At 42.3% G+C, this 25,691-nt stretch overlaps 1 long non-coding RNA gene across 1 annotated transcript in view; it reads right to left on the reverse strand.

The window, feature by feature from the left end:
* LOC140694312 (uncharacterized) overlaps nt 1-25,691 on the reverse strand; it is a 36,002-nt gene that overhangs the window by 4,232 nt on the left and 6,079 nt on the right. Inside the window, exons 2-3 of the long non-coding RNA XR_012070042.1 lie at nt 1,267-1,419; nt 607-730 (exon numbers count right to left, since the gene is read on the reverse strand). This is a non-coding gene — a long non-coding RNA (uncharacterized lncRNA). The remainder of the gene's footprint in view (nt 1-606; nt 731-1,266; nt 1,420-25,691) is intronic.

Below are 25,691 nucleotides of genomic sequence, written 5' to 3' on the forward strand. Positions count from 1 at the left end.
CTCAATTAAAAAATGAATAAAGATCTGAAAATATATTTTTCAAGGAAAATATACAAATGGCCAATAAGCACAATGAAACGATGTTGAATAACATTAGCTCTAAAGGAAATCAAGTCAAAACAACTAGGAGAAACCGCTTCACACTCACTACAATAGATTATAATCAAAAACAGATTAACAAGCATTAATGAGGACACAGAGGAAGCGGAGCTCGCAGCCCTTGCTCATGAGAACGTAACACAGCGTGGCCTCTTTGGAAAACATCCTGGCATGTCCTCAGAGAATTGAATATTTGGTTTCTGAATGATCCAGCAATTCTGCTTCCTGGGCACAGAAGTAAGACAACTGAAAACAAATGTTCACATAAAAACTCCTACAGAAATTTTCACCATTACTTTTCTCCATTACTTTTCAGAGCCAAAAAACAGAAACAACACAAATGTCTATCACGTGATGAATGGGTAAACAGAGGGGCCCAGCCATACAGTGGAATATTATTCAGCAATAGCGAAGCATAGAGTACTGACCCAGGGCCACAACGTGGACAAATATTGAAAACGTTACTCAGTGTGAAAGAAGTCAGTCAAAATAGACGGTTCCACTTACATGAAGTGACTCGATTTGCATGAAATGTTCAGCACACGCAAATCCACAGAGACAGAAGAGTGGCTCCCTGGGGCTTGGGGAGAATGGGGAAGTTGATAATGTCTGCTTATGCGTACTGGGTTTCCTGTTGGGGGGATGAAAATGTTCTAAGATTGACTGGGATGCACATTTCTGGGCATAGAGTAAAATCCGCTGTACATTTTAATGGGTGATTTGTATTAAAACTATTAAGAACAAAAGCACCTTGGGCTAGTACCTTCCATAGTAAATGCAAATTGCTAACATTTATTACAGGAAGAAGAAACTGCCCTCAGCATGAAAGCAGGAGATCAGCAAATATTAGTTAACCGAAATTGGACAAGAGCATTTCACTTGAAACTGTTACTGAGTGTACACGAAATATTCAGACATGACAAGGAAAATCAGTTTGACATCACAAAGAAGCATTCTGCTTCAAATGCAATTCAATGATTCGGCAAACCCAGCTGCTACAAATGACCAGAGAAGAAACCTGGTTCTTAAAACAAGCACCAGAGCCAACAAGGAAATGGTGGTGAGGAAAGCAGGCGGCCTAAAATCTGGAATAGTGTGCTACAAATAATTTCTCCACTGAAAATTCAAAAATAAAATGAAAGTGATGTAATGCTGTGTTGAACCCACGTGAATGGCCTTCCTGCAGTGCTTGACAGTTCTGTAACCCCGAATGACTCAGGAGAATCAGCATGGCTCCTGGGAGTCCCCAAGTAACTGCCCACAAGCACGCTGACCACCATCACATCTGCCAGGGTTGAATTGCAGAGAAGAGACCAACCTCTGAAAGGCACAGGGAATGTTGACAAGGGAATAAAAGGCTGCAGTCAATCCTGGGACAGAGGCCCTGTGAGCAGAGGCCAGAAGGCTGCAGGTGAACTGGAGTGGCCCTGGGGCAGGAAGGGACCACAGGGGAGCATATCTCAATTATCTACTCTCTCTCCCTCGGGTAGGAGGGATAAAGCCTGCATCCTTCTCACCTGGAACTGTGGGTTCTGGCTGGCGGAAGTCTTACCGACAAGGAATGAATTACTCAAGACTGCGGAAAAAGGAAAGAAAGCGAGAGGGATTAGGGAGCCAACTCCACGAGTCTCTCAAATGCTCCCATATTTATTGTGTATAATCAAAGGAAAAAGTCATTAACAGTTGTGAGATAGTAGGCAGGAACTTGGGGAAAGAAGGGATGAGACAGAGATTGTAGACTCCACCATGAGTACTAAGGCTTAGTTTACCTTTAGGGAAGTCATGGGGTGAGGGGAACAAGATACATTTTTTAGACATGTTCATTACAAAGCAGACCACCAGACCAGCCTGGTCCCTGTTTTGGGGATAATAGACTATCTAACACCACGCAGGCCTGGCGTTTATAGCTGAGGGCCTGGGTCATTGCTGTGCAATAAGCAGAGTGCTATCTATACCCTCAAATATGTAAGCAAGGCATTGTCTCTCCTTTTTATGGCAAGGAGACAGAAGTGAGGATGCACAGGTGCTTGCTTTAAAGCAGTTACTAAGCACATTTTTTCTTCTTAAAGTTGACAGTCGGCTGGGATGTGTTACAATTTGTTAACCCAATCATGGGCTCCCACATGGAACCATTATGGAGGACATCCTTGGATGACAAATCCTGGCTCTGGGTCTTTTCCTGCCAGCTTCGGCCACTCCAGCAGCGTCTAGACACATCCCTGAATAACGATCCCACAGAACCACCTAAACTATTAACTCCTGGTGCTTGAAAATTAATTTTAGCTCTACACAACTTTCCGTAGAAAACTTTCAGAAATAAAAGATATTGTATTCTTTTTATATCTCATCATAAGACTGATTTTTCTGATTGCTCTAAGCTGCTTCTACATGGAAAAGCACCTAATTCTGCAGGTGAATTCAGTACTTTCCTTTGGGCATAACTAGACAGTCTGGGCTGTCTGACTTCTATTAGTCAAATACCGATACACTTAATTGATTTCTTTGTTCATCAATTTCAGCCTGGAGGTGAGGGTCTGTCACTATTTTCCTCAGCCCACCCTCTTCTCTTTTCTCATCAGCATCTCAGGCCTCCTGAAAACAAAACAAAGCATTTGTTTCCCTTCATCTACACTTTCCACAAAGGCAACAGGAATCATCATGCCTAGAGAATGAATTCAACACAAATGTTACAACAAAAATCTATAAACCTGAAGCAACTCCATCTCCGAATCATGATACACAATGACATGAGAGTAAGTGTGTCAGGTACAAAGCACGCGTGAGCCTGAACACCTCATTTCTATTCTTCAAAGGAAGGAAGGTTTTCATATTTTTTCTTATCATTCTTTGTCATTGTTTCTGATTAAGCCAAAAAAGTTTTTATGAAATAATTAAGCACTGCAATAACAGATTTTCGCTGTATCAATTACAGAAGGAATTCAGAGGGGATAGGAAAACCCACCTCTGTAAAATATGCAAAATTCCTTCCCCTGTTAAGAACACGAATACAAAATTCAACAGAGAATTCAAATTCTTGTGGAGAGGACAAAAGCCACAGAATCAAAGCAAAGTCATTATTATGACTCAACCCAAAATTCACTGGACAAACATGCTCAATGCATTCAAATAATTTTTAAGGCACACTGCAAACCATTCACTTAATTATCTACAGGCTAGAGGAAGAATTTCCCTCTATAACAGACAACATAAATCAATAGGTTGCCCCACCAAACAAGGAACAAACATCAGATTTTTAGCAGTTTTGATAAATCAGCAAGTTTTAAAGATCAAAATCCAGAAATTTTAAACATTCATTCACACCAGAATGAATCAAGCACTTAAAAAAAAAAAAACCCAAAGAAACTAAACACATTGATCACGTACCTGGATCAATGAGAAATTCTTGTACAGCTGGAAAAAAGAACAGGCTATAGCCTTTTACTTGAAAAATAAAGCTACTTTTAAAGATAACTGCTAAAACACATTTCATCATTCATGTTGCCTTGAAAAATCTGAGGAACTTGTCTCTGATCAGAAAAGCAATTCTGAGTATTACTATTTTACAATTCAGTGCCAGTTTGCTTTAGAAGAAAAAAGAAAAGCTATTGTTTCTCATCTTGCACAAGGTTTAAAGAACCTCCCTGCCTCTATCTCCTCTCATTTTCTAAGCTCATGGTCCCCAACCCTTCTGAAATAATTATGAGAACCTCTTATTCCCACCAATATGCCAAATCACAAAAGAGTATCAATTTATTTGTGTAAACATATACCTACACGTTGAACTGGAGGAGAAAGGTTTCAGAAGGCTATATGGAACTTATTTCTACATTCCTGAAATCACACACATACACGTTCACAGAGACACAGACATATACAAACTGAATTACTGGGCACTTCACAAGCTAAGGACTTACAACTTCTAGAAGATAACTTTGTAGTTAGTTTAAAATACAAAACGGTCAGCTTTTGAAAGCCTTGAACATTGCAAAATCATCCAAATATCAATGAGATCCAATTAGCCTTCTCTGTGGAATGTAATTCCCCATGATGGCAAAGCAGACCCTAAGAAGTAGTGGATCCAAGACTCGTGTTTTTCACTAGCTATGATCGTTCTAAAACACGTTAACAGATTTAGAAAGGTATGTCCCTACGACATTTATTCGTATTGAGATGGCATAAGTATTCAATTGTCTATGCAGAAAATAGGACCCATGAAGGTGTTTAAGAAATATTTTGTGTATTGAAATATTTATTTTAAAGTGCAGACAAGGAGGGTGGGTATTACTCCGTTGTAGAGCACCTGTTGAACATGCAAATGTTCCTGGCTTCAATCCCCAGTACCTTCATGAAAATAAATAAATACAAGTGTTTATTTAAAAATAAGAATAAATTTATATAAAAAAATAAATGCAGACTAAAAACCACTGCAATCTAGGAGCCACAATTATAATAAAAAACAAGTGTTTCTATCAAATATTGACTATACGCCAATCACAGAGACAACCACAAATCACACCTGACAAGCATCACGTGTGATTCTCAGCAACCCTACTAAGTAGACACGGATGAGAAACCAGGCTCTGCGGATGAGGAGACGGAGCTCGGAGGAGCCGGGGATGCTGACCGTCCTGCTCCCCGTGACACCGCATCAGCCCAGGGAAAGCGCTGACAGAGCTGCACTGAGGGGACACCCAGCTGCATGGAACCTTGGGGGATTGGGGAGTCCTAGAAAATACTCTAAAGTGTTCAGTGAAAAACCAGCTCAAATATATTACACTGTGCTCCATCCTCTAAACACGGAACATGACTGAGACCTTTTTGATGCCTCCGTGTCCTTTCTGCCATCATCAGTTACGTGCCCTCTCAGCGCGACCAGTCATGAACTGGACCCCATACGAAGTGCACCCCATATGCAGAGCTTTTAAGGCTGTTTTATGAAGTTTGTAAGACTCAGTCTATTCCTCACAAAGGCGGTCATCCAGCACTAGTCACCGGTGCGGATGTACCACCTGAAATCACACCTTTCTGCTTTTTAAAATCCCTTCATGTAATACAGAGTTTTAAACAGCAAAGAAGCAGCTCAACCACAGACAGTGGACAGCTTTTCACCAAACGGACTCGAACAGCCCATCGGACTACCTGGAAGCCCTTTTCTTCTATTAAACCCACTTCCAGGTACTTCATCTGATTGGTGGACTCGGCCTCTGACTGACCTACTCAGAGAGATCCCATCCTCACATCCGGGGGTGGGAGAGGACCCTGCTGCTGGGAGAAATCAGTGAGGAAGGTGGACATCGTCCAGCCACATCTGCACGGGTAGAAATGCCACATGCTCAGAAATTATACCGTCAGCACCCCTGGGCTCCCATGGACTGGTTTCACATTAACCAAACTTATGACACACTGATGCAAGAAAACCAGAAATTTAATTTATTAATGTAACAGGAGATGTGAAACTACAAAAGAGATTGAAATATCAGAGTTCAACCATGAGTACAGATTCTCCTCCATGGCCCAATCTCGGGCAGGCAGTCACATGGCAAGCTTGGACAGAAGCAGAGCAGGAAGAGTTTCTAGATTAACTCAATGGACTAAATTTCTGTTATAAGAACAGATCTACTGCCTGGAAAACAATTAACGCCAATCACGGGGCACACTCCATGGGCAGTGGCTGAGACACGACTGTGAGCTCCTGTATAACTCCCCTTTCCCTGTCCTTTCTGGTCTAACTGATGCAGAGGTACAGAGATCCGGGATGCAGATACCTCTAAACTCCCAAAGCTCATCCCTGGGAGCCTGGAAACCAGATAGCCAGGGTTTAAACCCCAGCTCTGCCACTTACTAGCTCTGTTACGTTGGCCAAATTACTTACCCTCTGTGTGCCTCAATTTCCACACTGTAAACCTGGGATAACAATCTAATCTTTCTTACTCACTTGTTGTGAAGATTGAAGGATTCATTTCTGTAAAACTCTCAGAAAAGAATGTAGCATATTTTTGGTGCCCAACAAATGTCAATTTAATAAGAAAGTGATTTACAAGTCTCCCATCTAATCATCTTCTGTGTTTCATGGCTAGTCTGAGTCCCAAAGGAAATCCTTATTTCCCCTCTTATAAACTCTTGAGGAGCACCCTTCTCTTTCAAGCCACCACCTGTTTAAACTGAGGGAGGGGATCCCTCCTCCCCACTCCTCTGGTCCATGGGAGACTGCTTCTCCCTTCACACCCCTGACCACTGGCCCACGGCTATCCCTCCTCACACTAAAAGATTGAGGTGTGAGTCCGGGGAGACAAGCAGGGCATATGAAACCTTTCCTTTCCCTCCAGTGTTGGCCACCATTAGGAAGCAGCTGGGATGCTCAGCTCCATGGCAAGACACTCCTGTGCATTATGGGCCAGATCCTCTCAAGGGAATGCTCGCTGTGGCCCAGAGTTACCTGGGACTGCGTGAGTCTCTAATTCTGGGACATAGTGTCATGACACTCACTCTCCCACAGCCCTGAATTTCATGGAGAACGTGGCTTCATCAGTAATAAAGGAGACATTTATCGCCTGCCTGTTCTTCTTTGTCATCTCTCAGTTGGCTGCTGGACACAACATGTGTATAAGTATTGGGTCCCCTTAAGCCCCAACATATATGAAGTAACAAAAAATTCTGTGGCTTAACATTGGTTCAGGGCGACTGTATAACGGTCCTGACTCTGCTGATGCTAAATTATGTGTTTAGGAACTATGGAACTTCCTCAAATATCTTTCATCATAAAACCAGCTTTCCTTATTTTCCTGTTTCTCAGTAATTGCCAAAGACTATCAAATGATGGCTTCACACCAAACAGCAGTTAAGTTTATGAGCCCTCTTGACATATACACTGTGCTAAACACTTTACATAATTTCTTATTCTCACAATTCTACAAAGCAGAAATGAGTGTCCCCATTTCACAGACGAGGGAAAAACTCCGAACGAACTGACTCAGGATCACTTAGCTCAGTGGCAGCGCGTGCACGCAAACCCAAGTCAAAACACTACACCCCTTCGTATATGTACCAAATCTCCTACCACCCATTGACATACAGCGGTGGGGATAATACTTAGAGAACTCAGTACACTTTTCAGCTTTAAGGTGCTCTTGTAGCTCTTTTATAAAATCCCGGCTCACTGGTTTCTAATACTGCAAGAGAAGTCCGATGTTCGGAGCGCCGGCCAGGGCGGAGCACCGGTGGAGAGCACGCAGCCGCACAGAGCAGCGGAGCTACCGGCGGCGCAGGCAGGGGGAGAGCGGCCCCCCCGCCTGTCGGGCAGGAACACAACCCCTGACCGAGGTGCTGGGAGGGGGCACGACCCGCCATCATGCCTGTCCAGTCTGCAACATCTGACTGCGGCATCCGGAGGGGCAGTGACCCGCCCGCCCGCAGCAAAAGAGAGCTGCATCTGACGCCGTGTTAGGAGGAGGCGCGATCTGCTTGCCGACAAGTGCTGGGAGCAGCACAGAAGAGGGCGCCAACGGAGGGCCTATGAAAACAAGCTGAGCTTCCAAAACAGGACGAAGACAGAAGGACTTCACATTAAAAGCACACAGACTCCAGGAGAACAACGACAACAACCCTTTTTTTCGGTTTGTTTTGTTTTGATTTTTGTTTTTCGGTTTTTGGTTTTTGTTTTTGTTTTGTTTTGTTTTTAATCTGTTTTTACCTGTTCTATTTTCAATTACTCTCTTAATTTTTACTTCTTAATTCATTTCTATTTCTCTTGGATTTTGATGTCCTGTTATTGATTAGACACAGGCTTCAAACACATATATTCATCTCCCCACCCCCCTTTTTTATTTTTTAAAGGTTTTAAAAGGACGTCTCCACCCGATTAATACTCTACTTCAACCCGCTCTTCTATTATTCATTATACAATGTTTTCAAACCCTCTTTCTCCCTTCTTTTAAACATATTTCTCTCTCTCTCTTATTTTTTTCTCTTTTTTCTCTTTATTTTCTTTTTTCTTTTTTTTTCTTTTTTTTCTAAGTTGTATTCCTAAATAGGCATTAGATAGATAAAATTCTTAAGATCCAAAATAGAGAACTGATACTCCATAAACCACAATGCCAGAGAGGTATAAGCAAGATGAAGAAGCAGAGAAACCTTTCCCAATTAAAAGAACAAGAGGAATCCCCTGAAAGAAAGCTCAATGAAATAGACTTCAATAGCCAACTAGATCAAGATTTCAAAAAAGGAGTGGTCAAATTGCTGAAGGAATTAAAAGAGATAGTGCTTAGAGAAATAAAATATGTCAAAAATGAAATTGAAGCTATAAAGAAGAGCCAAGCAAAATGGGAAAACTCATTGACAGAGATGAGGAATGATCTAACAGCTGTGCAAAGCCGACTAGTTAATGCAGAGGAACGAATTAGTGATCTAGAAGACAGGGCAACAGAAAGCACCCATTCAGAAGAACTACAAGATAAGCAAATAAAAAATAATGATAATAGCATAAGGGACCTATGGGATAATATAAAGCATCCCAATCTTCGCATAATAGGGGTCCCAGAAGGGGAAGAAGGATCAAAGGGGATTGAAAAGGTTTTTGAAGAAATCATGACTGAAAACTTCCCAAACTTAAAGAAGGAATCAGATATACAAGTACAGGAAGCTCAGAGGGTCCCAAACAGGAAGAACCCAAATAGACCCACACCAAGACATATCATAACCAAGATGGCCAGAGTCAAGGATAAAGAAATGATTATAAAGGCAGCAAGAGCAAAGCAAAGAGTGAATTACAAGGGAACCCCCATAAGGCTCTCAGCTGATTTCTCTACACAAACACTACAGGCCAGAAGGGAGTGGCAAGATATATTCAAAGCCCTGAATGAAAAAAAGATGCAGCCTATGATACTTTATCCAGCAAGGCTACCCTTTAGGATAGAAGGAGAAATAAAGAGTTTCACAGACAAAAAAAAAAAAGCTGCAGGAGTTTAGCAACACTAAACCCATGCTAAAAGAAATATTGAAATGGCTATTCTAAATTGAAAAGCAGCAGGATGCTACAGAAATGAGAAACGTACAGCTGGAAAGGTGATAACCCATGAATTACAAATAAAGAAAACGCGAAATTATAAAAGAAGACATACAAATCACTGAGAGTGGGAGAGGGAGGCAGGGAAATATAGAATCTTTTTTTCTTTCTTTTTTAAATTTTTTTAACAGAAGGATGGGTTTGAGATCATGTTATTATCAGTTTAATAAAAACGGGTAAAGGTTAATAGATTTACAAAAAAGGGTAACCACAAGTCAAAAATTTACAAGGGAGTCACAAAAATTAAATAAAATCCATGATAATACAAAGGAAAATTACCAAACCACAAAAGGAAGAAGAAAGGAACAAAGAGGATATATCAATTCAACTGCAAAGATAAGTTCAAAATGGCAATAAACACACATCTATCATTAATTACTGTAAATGTTAATGGACTAAATGCTCCAGTCAAAAGACATAGAGTGGCAGAGTGGATAATAAAGCAAGAACCTTCAATATGCTGCATACAAGAGACCCACTTTAGGGAGGACACATATAGATTGAGAGTGAAAGGATGGAAAAGGATATTCCATGCAAATGGAAAAGCCAAAAAAGCAGGTGTTGCAGTACTGATTTCAGACAAAATAGACTTTAAAACAAAGGCCATAAATAAAGATAAAGAGGCACATTTTATAATGATTAAAGGAGTGATACAAGATGAAGACATTACACTCGTTAATATATATGCACCCAATATAGGAACACCTAAGTACATACAAGAATTACTAACAGAGATAAAGGGGGATATTGATGGGGATACAATCATAGTTGGAGATTTTAACACTGCATTAACATCACTAGACAGATCTTCCAGACAGAAAATACACAAGGCAACAGAGAAATTAAATACTACAATAGAAAAACTAGATTTGGTGGATATTTTCAGAGCTTTACACCCCCCAAAAATAGAATATACATTCTTTTCAAGTGCACATGGAACATTTTCCAGGATCAATCATGTACTTGGGCACAAAAGAAACCTCAACAATATTAAGAAGATAGAAATTATCTCAAGCATCTTTACTGACCACAATGCCATGAAACTGGAAATCAACAACAGAGAAACAAAAGATTAAAAAAGAAAAGCATGGACATTAAACAATATGTTATTGAAAAAACAATGGATCAATGAGGAAATCAAAGCTGAAATTAAAAAATACCTTGAGAAAAATGATAATGAAAGCACAACCACTCAAAACCTATGGGACAGCAAAGGCAGTGCTAAGAGGGAAGATTATAGCAATACAGGCCTTCCTCAAAAAAGAACAATCTCAAATAAACAAGTTAACCCAACACCTGAATGAATTAGAAAAAGAAAGAAAAGCCCCAAAAAGCAGCAGAAGGAAGGAAATAATAAAGATCAGAGAGGAATTAAATACAATAGAGATTAACAAGACCATAGGAAAAATCAACAGAATCAAAAGCTGTTTTTTTGGGAAAGTAAATAAAGTCCACAAACCTCTGGCCAAACTCACAAAGAAGAAAAAAGAGAGAGCACAAATTAGCAAAATAAGAAAGGAAAATGGAGAAATTACAACAAACAAAATAGAAATATAGAATATCATATGAAAATATTATGAAAAAGAATATGGAACCAAACTGGATAACCTAGAGGAGATGGACAAATTTCTGGAAACATACTGTCCACCAAAACTGAATCAAGAAGAAACTGAACACTTGAACAATCCGATCACTAGAAAGGAAATAGAAATAGCAATTAAAAACCTCCCAACAAATAAAACTCCAGGACCGGATGGCTTCATCAGGGAATTCTACCAAACATAAAAGAAGAACTCACACCAGCCCTTCTCAAACTCTTCCAGATGATTGAAAAGGAGGGAATTCTCCCAAACTCATTCTATGAAGCCACCATCACCCTGATACCAAAACCAGGCAAAGACACTACAAAAAAAAAAAGAGAATTATAGGCCAATATCACTGACGAACATAAACGCCAAAATCCTCACCAAAATTTTAGCAAATAGAATTCAACAACACATAAAAAAGATTATACGTCATGACCAAGTGAGGTTCATCGCAGGGACACAAGGCTGGTTCAACATACGCAAATCAATCAATGTAATACATCACATCAACAAGAGAAAGGACAAAAACCACATGATCATCTCAATCGATGCAGAAAAAGCATTTTATAAAATTCAACATCCATTTATGATAAAAACTCTCGCCAAAGTGGGTATAGAGGGAACATATCTCAACATAATAAAAGCTATATATGACAAACCTACAGCCAGCATAGTACTCAACGGTGAAAATCTCAAAAGCTTCCCACTAAAATCTGGACAAGACAAGGATGCCCACTATCACCACTCCTATTCAAAATAGTCCTGGAAGTCCTAGCCACAGCAGTCAGGCAAGAGAAAGAAATAAAAGGGATCCAAATTGGAAAAGAAGAGTTAAAAGTGTCATTATATGCTGATGACATGTTACTATATATAGAAAACCCTAAAAGGTCCACACAAAAGTTTCTAGAGCTGATTGAAGAATTCAGCAAGGTAGCAGGTTACACATTTAACGTTCAAAAATCAGTTGCATTTCTTTACACTAACGATAAATCAACTGAAAAAGAAAGTAAAGAAACACTCCCCTTTAAAATAGCACCCAAAGTAATAAAATATCTGGGGATAAATCTAACCAAGGAGGTGAAAGAATTATACACAGAAAACTATAAACCATTGATGAAGGAAATTAAAGAAGACTTTAAAAAATGGAAAGATATTCCATGCTCCTGGATTGGAAGAATCAATATTGTTAAAATGGTCACATGGCCCAAGGCAATCTACAGATTTAATGCAATCCCTATCCAATTACCCAGGACATATTTCACAGAACTAGAACAAATCATAATAAAATTTATATGGAACCATCAAAGACCTAGAATTGCCAAAGAATTACTGAAGAGAAAGAAAGAGGCTGAAGGAATAACTCTCCCAGACTTCAGACAATACTATAGAGCTACAGTCATCAAGACAGCATGGTATTGGTACCAAAACAGACATATAGATCAATGGAACAGAATAGAGAGCCCAGAAATGAACCCACAAACTTTTGGTCAACACATCTCGACAAAGGAGGCAAGAATATACAATGGAATAAAGACAGTCTCTTCAGCAAATGGTGTTGGGAAAACTGGACAGCAGCATGTAAAACAATGAAGCTAGAACACTCCCTTACACCATATACAAAAATCAACTCAAAATGGATTAAAGACTTTAACATAAGAAAAGATACAATGAACCTCCTGGAGGAATACATAGGCAAAACATTATCTGACATACATTTCAAAAATTTTCTCCTAGAAGAAATAAAAGCAAGAATAAACAAATGGGACCTAATGAAACTTACAAGCTTCTGCAGAGCAAAGGAAACCAGAAGTAAAGGAAGAAGAAAACCTATGGAATGGGAGAAAATTTTTGCAAATGTAACCGACAAAGGCTTGATCTCCAGAATATATAAGCAGCTCATACATCTCAATAAGAAAAAAATAAACAACCCAATCCAAAAATGGGCAGAAGACCTAAACAAGCAATTCTCCAAGGAAGACATACAAATGATCAAAAAGCACATGAAAAAGTGCTCAATGTCACTAATTATCGAGAAATGCAAATCAAAACTACAATGAGGTATCACCTCACACCAGGCAGAATGGCCGTCATTCAAATATCCACAAATGACAAATGCTGGAGAGGCTGTGGAGAAAGGGGAACCCTCCTGCACTGCTGGTGGGAATGCAGTTTGGTGCAGCCACTATGGAAAACAGTGTGGAGATTCCTCAAAAGACAAGGAATAGACTTACCATATGGCCGAGGAATCCCACTCCTGGGCTTGTATCCAGAAGGAAATCTACTTCAGGATGACACCTGCACTCCAATGTTCATAGCAGCACTATTTACAATAGCCAAAACATGGAAACAGCCTAAATGTCCATCAACAGGTGACTGGATAAAGAAGATATGGTATTTTTATACAATGGAATATTACTCAGCCATAAAAACCAACAACATAACACCATTTGCAGCAACATAGATGCTCTTTGAGAATGTCATTCTAAGTGAAGTAAGCCAGAAAGAGAAAGAAAAATACCATATGAGATCGCTATTGTGTGGAATCTAAAAAACCAAAACAAACAAACAAACAAAAACAAAGCATAAATACAGGACAGAAATAGACTCATGGACAGAGAATACAGACTTGTGGTTACCGGGGAGGGGGTAGAGGGTAGGAAGGGATAGACTGGTATTTCAAAGTTGTATAATAGATAAACAAGATTACACTGTATAGCACAGGGAAATATACACAAAATGTTATGATAAATCACAGAGAAAAAAATGTGACAATGAGTGTGTATATGTCCATGAATGACTGAAAAATTGTGCTGAACACTGGAATTTGACACAACACTGTAAAATGATTATGAATCAATAAAAAATGTAAAAAAAAAAAAGAAAAGTCCGATGTTGCCACTGTTTGCACAGGAAGTCTGAAATGTTCACAGCGAGATCACAGAATAAAACTAAGACATAAGCAGAATAATATTTCCAGGTAGTCAGACATAATGGACAATTTGCTACCCTGAAGCACTAAGCAAAGGAATAAAAAAAAATAACGTTGTTTAAGACTTCCTTTACAAACAGGAAAGTTAAGACTGTAAGAAAGTGCAACAGCGCCACCTATGACTTAAAAGCCCTTCCAGGTTGCCTGGAAAGATGCAACACAAAAATTGTCTGTGGATCAGAAACAAGAATCAGATAACTAAATGCTTATGTAGCACATACTGCACTTCGCTTCAGGAAAGGGAGGGGTATTCAGTACTTAATCAGATATTGCTAATACTCCTGAATATATACAAAAAACACAGGCTCATGGAAACTCATCTTTGAAGAGGAACGAATCCAGTCCAGACACTTCATTTTACAGGAGGGGAGACTGAGATCTGGGATCTGTCCTCCTGGCCATCAGCAGCAAAGCTCTCCTAGTCCTCATGTCTTGCACTGTAGCAAAAACCAACAGACCTGTACTAGCCCTATATTCATAAATGTCATGTCTGTATTTTTTCCAACAGTAGGTAATCTAAGTATCTTGCAAAATACTTCTCAAAGAGCCAGGAAGTCATAGAAGTGTATTGAAATACAAAAACACTTATTTACATATTAAAACAGCATGAGCTTTTTTCTATTAAAAAAGCTGACATGTCAAATCAATGTTTTGATATTTTAAAACCTATTAAGAGTGCAGAAAAATAAATCAAAATTTTCTTTAATCACAAAAGAGAGAAGCTTATTCCCTGAAAATGATCAATGTGGATTTTTCTAAACTTAATGCTTCTGGTCAGATTCCTACGAATTTAAATGTCTGAGTGTACAGTTACACGGCAGCATGTACACTGAGTTGTAACAATACACATTCTGTGTAAATAATCTTCAAGGTCGTCTGCTTAAGTCAATTTAACTAGTCCCTGTCTCAATAGAATGATACAGATTTCATTAAAACTTCATACTGCACGCACACACACACACACAAAACCCTGATTCCTTGTTACTTTAAGCCATATTCATATATATCCATATTGAATATGCATCAGAAACAAGCCACCCTCTTTAGTATTCACAGTTGATCCTTCTAAACTATCTGTCATTGTGACAGCACATTTTTACTAAGCAGCTCTTGGATGCTTTGTATACAAGGCATCTACTTCTCACAGTCAGACACGGTAAACGGCATCACTCAAATTTCACAAATGAGGAAATATACTTAAGCCATGGAAACAACGTACATATTTATCATCAGGAAAGAAAAGAGTAAAGATTTTACTTTCAATATTCACTGACAAACTTTTCCTCCATACTAAGACTACATACATAAAATAAATTCAGTCACTGTAAATTATTCTGTCAAAAAGCACCACTAGAGAAAAACAAGCAACATCATTAGCAATGATTGGACTTTCAAAGCCCACTCCTATTTTGCAGTATAATCATTTTTAATGTTCTGTTTTTAGTGCTTACATAGCACTAAAATAAAGAAAACATAAACTATTTAAGTCATTACCTGAGAATACAACATTTGTGAAAATGTACAATTTTAATTTATGCCACTCTGTCTCACATTCTCAATGGTGTCTCTCCTCTGAAGGCCTCATCAGGCTGAGATCACCAAAATCGGTCATTTATGGACTCACAGGTGTTCTGGAAACCACTCAACGGGAGGCTGATCAGAGGAGAAATTGAGAATGCATCCTGTGCAGCCTGGGTTCCAGCACCGAGCTAGGCACCGCCAGCTGCGTTTGATTTGGGACAAGCTGCCCACCTCTCAATCCCTCAGCTGCAAAAAGGAGACATTTATACCTATCGTCAAATACCTGCTTTGAAGTAAAACATGAGAAAAACAGTTTAGCCTTTGGTAGGTGTCCACTCACAGCAAGCTTGATCATGATGATGATGAGGATTACTTTTAATAAGTTAAGCTAGACCAAAAATTAGAAATCACCATAAAGGAGAAACATTTTAACTCAATAAGCATTTCCTTTTGAATGGATTGAAGAAAGTTCTAATGATTTTTTTAATAAACCAAATTTTGTCCATTAATTTTAGATTTACAGGTTTATAGACAAGTCTCCAAAAAAAGAATTAGAGGCCTCTAACCTCTGCATACTAAGAAAGTAAAGTTTAAAAAAATTATGGGGGAGAGTATACCTCAGTTGAGATAGTATGTGCTCAGCACGCGTGAGGCCCTCAGTTCAGTCCCCAGTAACTCCATTTAAAACCTTTTTTTTTAAAAAAAAAAGGAGAATTAAAGGAAAAAGATGGAGGACTACGGAATTTTTTTAGAGAATCCACTCAGATTTAAGATGGGGAAAAAATATCCATTTCTCACAGGAAATCTTGAGAACTATGTAAACCGGATCTGAGTTGCCTAGTCTTCTTTAACATTATTCATGAATTCATATTACCAAGTCTTAAAACTACCTGATAACCCACAGTGGTGATAGTGATCATAAAACCTGCCTATGCGGATCGAACTCCAGCTAGGGCTGCTCTGTTCTGACATCTCTGTCCCTGAGGCCTCACCAGGCTGACAGCACTAAATTTTGTCATTCATGAGCATCTCGTGTAAGTCTTCCATTTGTGCTTCTCAGTCTCCTCTCACCAGCCCCTCTGAGGGAAGCACTGTTATAAACTTCCCCACCCGCAGATAAGGCCACTGAGGCACAGAAACTAAACCTGCTCCAGGTCGCATCGGCATTAAAGGACGTCTGTATTTCTGCTGTTTTGTGATTGACAAAGGAATTTGAGATATCAATACAAGATAGACTGTTAAATAATCAAGTCTGTCAGGTCTTCACCTCAAAGAGCAGATACTATAAATTCCTGATGTAGGAAGAGTCTGCCGCCACAAAATGACTCAGCTAGAAATTAATATCCAAGATGAAGCAGCGGATACACATAAATATTCACGACTGTCAACTTCACTCACGGGTCTTGGCCCTTCACTGCCTGAACCGGGGTGAAATCCCCACCCGTGTCTGGGAGGGAAGAGCGGCTCTTCCAGGTCTCACCCAGGCTTCACGGGCTGTTTCCCCCTACAGACTGTCCTAAACGATTAAAAAGCTCTCAAGATTTTTACACCAGGCAAAACTGAAAGACATTTCTGCATATGGAGCACTTTCTCAGGCTTAAACCCTTTTTGTCTACACTCAGCAAGGGGGAAAAAAGAAACATGACTCTGCAAAGTCTCTTAGCCTTACCACTCACAGGAGTTGAATGATCTCAGCACAAGATGACACTTCACATTACAGGATGAGAACAAAATAAAGCCGCCCCAACAATAGGCACTCCCAGAGACAGTGCTCAGTAGTCTTCTGCACACTCACGGTTGTGCAGCCCTCACCACCATCTATTTCCAGAACACTTCATCACCCCAATAGAACACACCTGTCACTAGCAGTCACTCCACAACCCTCCTCCACCCAGCCCCTTGCAACCATCATCTGCTCTCTGCCACTGCATGAGCCTATTCTGGGCATTTCAGATCACTGAAATCAACAATATGCGGCCGTTTGTGTCTGGTTCCTTTCAATTAACGTGCTGTTATCAAGGCTTTCCCATGTTGAAGTGGTATCAGCATGTCTCTTTTCTTTTGAAAATGTTAAACTTTATTAGAAGGTGGTAAATACTATCAAAAATAGTAGAGAGGGGTATAAGGGATGGGGTTTCAAAGGGAAAAGGCCGGGTTGAGCAGTCAGGGTGGACTTCCCAGAGCAGATGGATTTTTCATATTCCCCTTTATTTATTTTTTCTTTTTTATTCACTCTTATGTCTGAATAATGTTCCGCTAAATGGAGATACTACATTTTGTTCATCCATTCAGCAGCTATATATGGACGAGGTCCAGAAGAATGAGTGTAAGTGGTGGCTAGCAAGGCCGGCATTTAAGCAAAGGGCAAGATGTGCTTTCAAAAAAAAAAAAAAGCGAACAATCAGAGGCACAAGGAAATTCAGCGCGTTTCTGAGAAAGTGCATGGTTGCTTCAGTAGGACTGCCGTGCAGGGCTGTGGGGGAGAGTGACAGGAGACACAGTGAGGGAGTCACCTGAGAATATTCCCCACTGCAAGCAGCTCAGCCAATTCTCCTCCCTCATCCTGTATTTTAAAGACATTTTTGCTAGCTTTTCTCTTATTTCAAGTAACAGTACTTTAGTTACACATCTGATCATCTGCATCAGACCACATTAGCTCCAAGCCACAGAAAATCATTCACTGACCGGAGCAGCTCCAAGACATAACATTGATGGACCAGGGAGTCCTGCAACATCGCATCCTGCAGGCACAAACCACACATGTTCCCTGGTGATGTCCGGAAAGTAAAAGGCATGGAAATATCTCACTGCTGCTGCACGACATCTGCCCCCAAATTGCCCCCAAATCATGCTGGCACAGCACTACTCAACCCTCACACTACCAAAAAAAAAAAAAGAGAGAGAGAAAAGGAAAGGAAAGGAAAGGAAAGGAAAGGAAAGGAAAGGAAAGGAAAGAAAAGAAAAGAAAAAGAAAAGAATAAAGCTAAGAAAGCAAATTTAGGTTCTTCCATTGAAAACCAGCAACCATCACTGCCAGTATCTGAGCTGGAATGATCCTGACTTCAAAAACCACTGTGCAGTTACTATTCAAACGTGACAGACATATATGTATTTCACGTAGATGATATTACAGTGGGATTTTTCTTTTCGAAATTTCCAGTTGCAACATTAGCACAAGAAAGTTTATGTTTCAGTTTTTAAAAAAATCAATTATTTTCCACTTTCTTAATTTTGAACCTATTATTATTTTATAAAGGGAGCTATGCTGCAGATTATAAACCAAATATCTGGCTTCTGCAAAAAAGACCTATATGACTTCACTATTTCAGAGCAAGCTTTAATGATGCTTTCAAAAGTGGGGTCTAGGGCGCTCACTAACAGCTCTTTAAATACTGACAAAGATGTGCTATTATGTAATGCAAAGGGTCTACCTACACATCAACTCAGAAACCAAAGAAACTACACGAAATCCTTAGTTTATCATTTTAAAATATTCCTATTATTTTGAATATTAAATTTCTTAAAAGATAAGATTTTTTTTGAGAAAGACATCAGTTGTATTAAATTTCCTCTCACCAAGAAAGCAATCTTTATCAAGAATTAATACCCCTATGGAAATCCAAAAGACGGGACGTTTCTAGCTAAGTTAACCTACAGATCTCAACACAAGACTAAATCCTATCAAATCTCACTTGAACGAGCTCAGCAAAGTCCTGGGCTACTCTGGAACTTAGCTCTTCTTTTCCATATGTTGGCAGAGCTAAGATCATCACACAAGGCAGGGAAGGAGAGAAGAGTTAAGTCCACCTGGCGGCCTCCATCTGTTTACTTCCAGCCACAAGGTGTCGCTAGAGCGACCCTGCTAACAAGCCCTCCCCATAAGGAAATCCGGCATCCACACTGCCCCTGCGGTCCCCAAGCAGTCCCAACGCCCCTCTCCCACTGGTGGCCTCCGAGCCTGTGAATGGTCTTCTAATGACCCTCCCAGTTGGTGACACCCTCCCCCTCTTCCCTGCTACACACACACACACACACACACACACACACAGCCAAGGCAGCCTTCCCAAAGCACAAATTTGATTACATCTCCCCCCTTCAAACCCTTCAGAGGCTCCCTGGTAGAGTTCTAGCCCCACCCCCGACCCTGCTTGCCTATCATCACCTCAGTACCAGGTCCCCAGTGACCTCAGGGGCCCCGTGACCTGCTGCTACTTCCCACTAGCCTCCAGGTTCATTTTGACTGTTTGTCAAGGAAGCCTTCCTTCCCTCCAACCTCCGCACTTTGGATTAGGTGCCCTGCTGTGTTAATAGAACATTTTAATCTAAATCAACTTCTGACACTGCTAAGCTCTCAAGAAGCAAGTACATTTTGCTTACTACTGTGGGTCCACCCCCTCTCCCCTAGGCACTCAGAATTGCGTGTCTTATGAATAAAAGAATGAAGGGGTGGGACTCAAACGGACAGGCAGAGCTGCTCTCCTAAGGGTCACTTCCTGCTGACACCATTCACTGCCTCCTCTGTGTCAGTTCTAGTAAAAACCAAGCTCCTCCAAAGCCCTCCACCGCTAGGCCCTCTCCAGTGTCCTTCAAAGCAGGGTCACCCACCACCCTGGACCACACAGGGCAGTCTCCCCGAGTCCCCACCCCACAAGCCTCCAGGCCTCTACCCGGGCTGCTCCTGCCTCCTGAGTCACCCTCTTGATTCCTTCTCATGGCTGACTCTTACTCTGTCGTCAGAACTGAATGTAGAGCCAATTTCTTCCAGGAAGTCCTCCCTGATGATGTCCTTTCGCTCTTGGCTGGGCTCCGTCTACAGCAGCACTTCTTGGCGACCAACTGGTATTTGTCCACCTGTTCCTTTGAGACCATGAACTCTTGGAGGCCACGTGGGAAAAAGGAGTGAGGTGACAAGAGGGGTGGGAAGAGCAAACAGCAAAATCACAGCTCAAGTCCCAAATTCAAGGATTCTGTCTCAGATAAAAAGAATAAAATGTTTCATACGTGTGTCATTTGGCTATGATTTTTGTGGCTCATGGAAAACAAGAGCTTGGTGTTCAAGCCTAAAATCCAAGTTACATGCAAAGAAATGTATATATTCATATCCAAAGGAAACCAGAGTTGCTCAACAACACTTTGCAGTTAAAATCCAAAGGAACTTTGATAAAGGCAATCTCCCTCTCTCTCTTTATTTTTATTTATTTTCTTTTGGTATCATATAGTTTTAGAAGTATTTGTATAACTAAGTGTTGGCTGCAGCCTATGATTCTGCACTGGAGTGTTTGGGGCTAAGGAAGCCCAGATTACATGCACTGTGTAAATGCAATAACACCAACACAACGACAGGCGCCCTAGTGGCAGAGCTGAAGTTCCAAAGCAGAGAATCTTATGTTGGAAGACATCTCTCAGTAGAAAGTAAGAAATGCAATGTTCTGTACTCAATTTCATTCACTTTATGGGCCATTAACAGATAGTATATCTTGTCTAATGAAACCCGAAAATATATTGTCATCTTCGATTTTCTCCATCTGACTGTTTTATGTTAAATTTGGATATCAAACCCTCACTCCATACGGAAAGCTCAGGCCTACGCTGCAGCACAGTTACATCCCGTGGAAGAAAGCGGATCAAGGGAGAACTGGAGAGTTTCCCTTCAGAAGCTGCTAAGTGTGGTTTTGCACCTGTACGTCATTTACAACCACACCATCGTCAAAAGAGTAAGACCTTACATCTGTGGAGCAAAAAGCACTGCGGTGCTTCCGAACCATCAAAGAACACTGAGCTTTGTGCAACAGTCCTGAGGCACTTAAAGCGTACTTTCTCTGAAAGGCTCCGAAACTGACTCACTTCACCATTTCAGGTACAACGGGGAGGTACCGGAATTAGTAGAGAGAACATGCCCTTGAAGTCTGACAAGGCCCTGCTTGAATTCTGCTACAGCATTTACTAGCCGCTAAACGGACCAATTCCTTAACCCCTCTGAGAAGGCTTCCCAATCTTCAAAACAGGGCTGCCACCGCCCATTTGGGAGGCATGGATGTGAATGCAACACGCAAGTAGGGCGGCCGACTGGTACGTGACACGGGGCCTGGCTAGTTTCCCTCAGCTGCCCTTCTCCCCCTTTAAACTTGCACTTTTCCCCCTGGTACGGGTGAAGCCCCCGGAACAGACTGCCCAATTCTTCTGTGTATCCCTGGATACATACCTTATCCTTAGGAGGCCAGAAAAACAACTGCCTCCTCCCCAGTCACTATCAATATTCTTAAGAGTCTGGGTTTTTTTTAACTCTATGTTTCAGGGAGACTATTCCAGAATTGTTCAACCACCTTTCTCCAGGTTGGCTCCTCTCCCAGCGCCCATCCCTTCTCACTTCAAATCTTCTGTCTGATTGCCTTTTGTTCGTGGGAAAGAGAGTCCGCTAGGGTGCGGACTCCCGAGGCCTGCCTCCCTTCCTCACAGGAGAGTGTGACTACATTCTTCCAACTCCCCACTGCGACTCCAGCTTCTGAGGAGTTTCCCCTTGTGGACCCTGCAGCCTCTGGATCGTCCCAAGATGCGCACACGTGGCCAAAACCCTCCCTTCAGATTTCTTCCTGGGTGGCCCTGCCCACCCCCCAGAACCTTAAGGATAAATGCCATTCCTCTGAAAATCACAAACGCCGCTGACTGACACACCAAAGCTGCATGGTCTGGGCTTTCCTCCAAACCAGGCACAGCCCTGCCCCCACCAGCCACAGTCTGCACCTCTTGAGATGAGCTGATCCACTTGCACGGCTGTGAACACCAGCTAAGAATGACGAATCCTAACGTGTATCTCTAGTCCGGCTCCTTCACCTGAGCCCCAGGCTCATAGACCCGAGTGCCTCTTGGAAGTCCTAACTTGGATGACAAATGGCATCTTAAAAATGCCTTATGTCAAAAAAAAAAAAAGCCTTATGACCACCATTTACTCTAGACTTCGATTCCTGGCAGGTACCTCCCAGGATCCCCATTTTAGTAACAGCCCCATCACCCACCTAGGTTTTTGAGGTCACATTCAATTTCCACTGTTCCCTCCACCTGGCCCTGCCCTGGAATCAGTCTTGTCATTTCTGTCGCTAAGCCAGTCTCAAGTCTGGTTCTGCAGGGAGCACGGATGGAAAACGTTAAGCTCACAGCAAGGTGCACTGAGTCACAGTCCTCCGACGGGAGTTCCCTGGAGGGATAGGCATCTCCTGCTGCCGGTCACCTCAGAAGGCACTGGATTCTCACAAAGAAGGACCAGGAGAAGGGACTCAAGGATCTCCCGTGGTCTGAGCTTTGAAGGGCCTGAGGTTTGGGGGAGCTCCTAGTTAGCTGACACTCATGTCAGTGAGTAGATGAGGATGGTAGGAACCCAGGCAAGTCTGTTCTCGCTCCGACCCCTTTTCTCTCGGGAGCCACGGGAAAGGCCTGTTTCCAGGGCACAGACCAGACATCACAGATCCCAGCCTGCATTTGCCTACCCAGACAGCCTAGACTCCTACTTGCGACTCTTACTTTTGTTCTGTTCCCCCCCCCCAGAATGTGATGGACTCTTTCAGAAAGTCTGGACTGTCTCAAGCGAGACCAAGTCAGTGAAGGATGAAGTGTCCACATTTGGACCAGAGCATGAAAGGAGAAACAAGGCCTCATGTCCAGTATGACAGTGGTGGCCAAACCCTTCCCCTGGGTGAGATGAAACAGGGTCGGGGTGAGAATGCAAGGTCCCTTCACGGCTGACAGGGGTGTTGGAGACTCACTACCGCAAAATAACGACATGGCCGTCAGTGGTGGACATCAGCTGCAACAGACACAGAGTCAGCTATTAACTGCCAAAAAGGGGTAAAAGTAAAGGCCGGTGCAGGGAGGCCTGCATGGCTGCTGAGGCAAACCACAGACCCGGCTCTGAATACCCACTGGCTGAAGAAGAGAGGAAGCTACGGTCACCTTTAGCGGTCCCTGTGTCCACCAGATCCAAGTGAACCAGCTCCTTAGGACAAGGCAATGTTTTCCTGATACTTAGAAAAACCAGCCTCATAAAGGGAACAAAGGAGTGGCATGGTTTTAGACCCGCTTCTGCCCCTCTATGAATGCAAAATAAAGTAAATGGCTCTGGGAAGGTGAATGCAAAAATAAAACCAAAAAAACAAAAAACTGGTGACTGCTTCCTCCAACAGAGTCCACTGCAGCTGCTCACCCCCGAGCCGGCCACTTCCTCACCAGTGACCGCCGGCCAGGAAGCGCCGTCACGCACGTCACACAGCGACAGCCAGGAACCGCGTGCCGAGCACGTTTGTGTAAAAGCCAGAATCAAGCAAGGTGCTGCAGATTTTGACTTTCCAAGTTTAAATACTCCATGAAAAAAATCCCTCAGCAGCCGCCTAAATCAATTCGCATCTCTCTTCTTCAAAACAAATAAACAAAATTAGTAAGAGAGCATTTGTTACCAAATATAAGGAGGAACAAACAGGTTCCTCAAAGCAAGGACTTTAACAGGTATCAAACTCCAGTGGGTGATGTGCTAACAGAGCAAAAATTTCAAAAAACTAGAAAATAAGAAGATGACTAGGATAATATATGAATCATGGCAACTGTTATGTTTTTGCTTTTTAAAGCGATGGAGACAGCACAGAGGGCGATCTGGCTATTCCAATGCAGGGTGTGCACAGCCCACATTTTCAGACCCAACAACATGCTCACAGGGTGGTATAAGAGAAAAAGGAAAATAGAAAAAGGAAAAGAGGAAAAGCGAAAATAAGAAACACACAAGAACAAAAATAACTGACAGCATTTGCAAGAAATTACGTGAGTGTGATGAGGACAGAGACGCGGGGACGGTGAGACCCACCCTCACCTCCTGATCCAGGGAAGGCAGGGGCCTGAGGGGAGCGGTGTTGCTGGGGGACCCCAACGTGGTCAGCGCCCCAAGCCAAAACTTCACCTAGTTGCGTGTAGACAGCTTTTGGGCTACAAAATGTGTTCACATTTCAAGCTGGACAATGTTACTCACTCCCACCAAGAGGAACAGGGGAGAATTAGGTTCTGCTCCTGAACCAAAGCATTGTTTAAAAAATTAATGACTGTGCAATAGTAAAAGTAACTATGGAGTAAAAGTGACTGGAGGAGAACGTGCTTGACCCGAGCTCACTGGCCGCATTATCTCACTGACGTTCAGATGCTGGCTGAGCCCTTGTGGTACCAAAACAGACAGACCCACAAGGAGGGAGGTTTAATGCGCTGCTGTATTTTGATGCCTGGAGCCATGCCTGGTACACGAGGTTCTGGGTAAACAATGGTGACAGTGTCAACCACTATGGGCTAAGCACACATCCAGCTACTCCACCAAATCCCAAGGGCAGACTTCAAAAGGCAAAAACAATCTGGCATTCTCTGGTGGGTCTGCAGACTCAAAGCCAAGCAGTTGCTGAGCAAAAATGTCACCAGTGCCTCCTTTGACAAAAGAGGAGGCACTGGCCTGGGGGCTGGTGCAGGGCTCCGGGCTTCCACTGCTCACCCACCAGTCTGTCCAGGGCGAGAAGGTGGTCCCTGCTTACATTGCACCGATGCACCTACCTTGAATGACGCCTTGGGACTCAACAGGAGGTGACAGGTGAGGTGAACGGAGCCAGCCTTGGTGTAGCACGGTTCTGGCAGCTATGCCCTCAGCAGTGCCCAGTTTCCTAAACCTGACACCTCATCTCCAAGGAGCAGAAGGGTAGTGTGGGCATGTAGATCACAGGACCATGTGAGGACAAGTACAGATCGTGGCCACGACATGCCTCTCCCCTTCCTTAAGCCATAAAGGAATGTCCGGGGAGGAAGTGAAAATTAATCCAGAGCCCGCCAGGCACCACACGCAGGTGGGACACGGATCCCCTGTGTCTGTCATTCACAGGACTGGTGTGGATTTTCTTTTTATCAATTCTCTGGCATCTTCTCCTCCATCTTACCAACAACAAGAAAGGAGAATCTGACCTTAGAATCAGACAATCACAGAGCCCCTCCTGCACAGCGGGCCCGGCAGCACGTGTCATGTCCTCCGACCGTCACCTGTGGGACCGCCATGAATGCTCTCGAGACTCAAGGCCCGAGACCGCAGGCCGGGGGGGACACAGCTCCCCTCAATCTCCCCAGTAAAGGGGGACCACCTCTCGGCAAAGACATCTCACCCTCTTCTGCCCGAGGGACAGCTTGAAAGATACACAGGGAAACATAGTAGAGGGTGAGGGGGTAGGCAGCCCAGAAGAGCTCGTCTGCCCTTCCAAGGCAGAGTGGGGCCTTTGACATAATCACAGGGACAAAGTGAGGACGAATTTTTCCCTGCTCTGTTCCATTCTCCGTGACACGCCTTTCCCTGCATAAGGAGCTCATTCGGATGCCCCTGGCAGTGTTTCTGATGTCCTAAATTGGCATGGTGGCTGTCAGGCAGGGGAGAGGG

This window comes from Vicugna pacos, unplaced genomic scaffold (assembly GCF_048564905.1).
Source record: "Vicugna pacos unplaced genomic scaffold, VicPac4 scaffold_21, whole genome shotgun sequence".
Taxonomy (NCBI): domain Eukaryota; kingdom Metazoa; phylum Chordata; class Mammalia; order Artiodactyla; family Camelidae; genus Vicugna; species Vicugna pacos.